Source organism: Pinus tabuliformis, chromosome 7, assembly GCF_031772625.1.
Source record: "Pinus tabuliformis cultivar Carrire ecotype Pingquan chromosome 7, CPIR1, whole genome shotgun sequence".
Lineage (NCBI taxonomy): Eukaryota > Viridiplantae > Streptophyta > Pinopsida > Pinales > Pinaceae > Pinus > Pinus tabuliformis.
Window position 1 is genome coordinate 338,532,935 of NC_142293.1, and position 3,617 is coordinate 338,536,551.

Below are 3,617 nucleotides of genomic sequence, written 5' to 3' on the forward strand. Positions count from 1 at the left end.
TAGTTTTTTGCCACTTCTTTGCCTTTTTCTCCAAAACTGAACCACCTCTGCAAAATATGAGAAAATGGATTTTTAGAGGATGGAAATAGCTTTCCAAAAATGTACACCTTTCATCAAATGGAGGCCTGAGGAAAAGACCAAAATTTCTCAAAAAACTTAATGTGCTCAAAATTGGATGGAAGGTGTAAAAACATGTTTGTTAAATATTCATAGATGCTTCAACAAGCATTTCCAAGTTTCCCTCATCCTTTTGGTCATTTTTGGCCTTCTTGAGCTTATTTTCAAGTTACTTCACTTTGACATTGGCGATCATGTTTCGAGCTTGATAGTGGTCCGCCATGTGTCTGAGCAACTAATTATCCTTGTTTTCCTTCTGAAGGAGCTTCTCCAAGTGTTCATTTACCCTATTTAGCCAATATTCCTTATCTTGATGAACCTCAAGGGAAATCTTATCCTCTAGGTCAAGGTCTTCATTCAACAGAATTTGTTCTTTCTCTTCTTGCAAAGCTTTCTTGAGGCCTCTTTTTCTTGGTCTTTTCCTCTTTCCTTTCCCATTTGATGCTTCAGGCTCACTTGATTCCAAGATATCCTTGCCTTTTCCAACTTGTTGCAATAACTTGGCCTTTTCCTTTTCTAGGATCAACTCCTTTGCTTTGAGTTGACTATTTTCCTGTTCGAGGAATGATATGACATATTTTTCTCCATCCAAATTGACTGTTAGCTCCTTGATTTGATAGTCCTTATCCCTGATTTTCTGTCACATATTTGAAGACCGATCCTCAGCCTCTAAATCAACAAGTTCAAACTCATGTTCAACTATGTCTTTCTCTTTTGCTGTCAATCCCTGCTTTTTCGATGACGAAGGCTTGGCCACTTTCTCTATATGAGAAGAAATCACAAACCTATGTCCTTTCTTATACACTTTAGTCACCTCAGGTTTGGGTAGCTGAGTTTTCTCCACTATTTTGCTAGAGGGCCCTACCTCTGTTTGTTGTTTTGGCACACTAAGAGACTGAGATGTTGCATTTTCTTCATGCCATTTCAAGGTTGTTTCCAAAAAGGCTTCCCAAGCCATACCTTTCTCTGCCAACTGGTAAAGGAAAATGGTTTTGATTGGACTGTGATGAAATAAGCTTGGGGAGTGCTCTTTGTCCTTCAATTTTATTTTTTCAGACATCTTTGAAATGATCCTGGATAGATATTTACACATGTTGAGTGGCTTTTGATAGGTGAAATTCATCAAGAGGCAAATATGATAAGCATACAACCTATAGAATCTACCTTCACAAGTGAAGAACCTCATGACAGTCTTCATCAAAGGGGCATATTTCTCCAATAAATATCTGAAAGGCATAAGGTGAGTATGTGTTTCTTTGTATGGAGTCTTTAAGAAAGGCTTGTAGTACTCAAGATCTAGGCTCATTCCTTTGAACCAATATTCACCATTATCTAGTAACCCTGTTGCAAGTGAGATCGAGGTCAGTAAAAAATTGAACTCAACACCAGCAAAATAGCAGTTTCGCCTTTCAGCTGAGTTGCCACCCAATCTGTTAATTGCTCATGAAATTCCACCTCGCTCACCCTTTTGCAAAATTCGAAGCAATGTACATCCTCAAAAAATTGTTTTATGAAAGGATAGGAGTTGATGGAATTACAGTCTGATGGCTCATATCTGAGGATCTTCCCTCTATGTTGTCTTTTTCTCTCTGGCGAAGATTCTGCCTCCATGATGACCCAAAGTCCTAGCAGCAGACAGCAAAAAATAAAAGGTGAAATGGACTTTGGAAGCTGATGAAAGTGAGTGGCGAAATAGTGGAAGAATGATTTGCTTGCAAGTGGAAACAACAGGGTTTACAAGGAAACTTGCTCAAAAAACCTCTAAGAATGAGCTAGGTTTTGGCTTTTTGAGTGATAAACTTTGTTTTGAGGTGGGTTAAATTGTTAAAATGACTTATTAAACATGTATGCAGGTGTAGGATATCATTTTACATGTTTTAGAAACCAAAAATAAAGATGGCCATTTTCACCCTATCATTTCCCATGCAAATTTCACTACAAACCCTAACTTGAAGAATCATTAACAAGAGATTAATTTGGAAAATTAAAATAGGGATAATGATGGTGTACTTACTTGTCCCTTAGCTTAGAAGTCAATAAAATCAAGCTTGGAAGTGAAAAAATGAAATTTGGGAGAGTTTTGAAGGATTTCAGGGCACTCTGTCTTGCGCGCAGCACAGTGTTCCTGAGCATAGCGCCAAAGTGCAGCACAGTTCTTATGAGCATAGTGCGAGCCTCCTAAGCGTAGCATGGTGTTTCTAAGTGTAGCGCCTGCAAATTTTGAAAATTTTACCTAGGAAACCGACCTTTTTGCTCTCTTGGACAGGATAGCTCGATAACAAAGAGTGAATAGGAGGTAAATGAAGGAGTTTGGGAGATTTTGAGTTTATATAGGGAAAGTTACTTCACTTTTTCAAAAACAAATGGGACCCACCGTCCTTTAAAAATTGATTTTTCACTTTATGAAAACAGAGTTACCTTTACCACTGAAAACCTGAGATGCCTTTTACTTTCCTGAGTGTTGGAGCTCCTTTTTCTAGAACTTTTTGAACATGAGAGTATGAGGAGTATGTGAAAATTCAAAAAATAAAATCCCAAGAGTTTTTTGTCATGTTTTATTCACTTCTGTTTTTATTCATGAAAATGATGGACCTTGGAAACCCTAGCGACCTAATGGATGATTTGAGACCAAATGGAACGATGATTATAACTAATCCATTTTTATTGTGACACCTCGATAAAGTGTGATAGGTGATCAGCATGAGTGCATTTCCAAAAGATTGAATTCATCTTTAGACTGACCAAACAATGACCAAATGTTGCTTTGTAAACCTAGTAACATAAAAAAATTGATTTTGATAGTCTATACAAACATAGTAAAAGCATATTTGATCCAGGTGACAGGCTAACAAGACTGACACTAACACCATGCATAGGCAAAGGAATGTTCTTGTAACATTTTTATCAATTCTTTCTTTTGGGATTCTTCTAAATTATCATTAATGTTCAAAGTTTTCCCTGGAAAGATTTCTATTAAATAATTGCAAATTTTTCCATAGAATGTAAAGCCATTTGACGTGATGATATATATTCAACATTGTATTGTTCTTGAAAATTTTGGTCTTGTTCACAATACGAGGAAGACTCATTATTATTCATTAGATTTAAAATTTTATCCTCTTCATTTATTTGTGAAGTAGAAAATATTGGTTGTATATCAAAATATTCATTATCATCATCTATCCAAACTTCACTTTCTACTTCTATCATTGTTTTCTCATGAGGAAATAGTGTGAATTTCTTGGTAAAGCTTCCATTAGATATAAACATATCACCGGATCTACAACTTATAAAAGCATAAATTGTAGCTAACCATCGTCTTCCTAGAATCAATGGATATCATCCTAAAGTATTTTTGGGAGTTAAAATCATAAAATAAACAAGATATTCCCAAGAATCTAAGGATATAGATACATCTTCTAATACACCATCTAGTTTGATAACATATCTATTTGCTAACTATAATAATGTTGGTGTGTATTGAAGATTAGAAAGTTTTA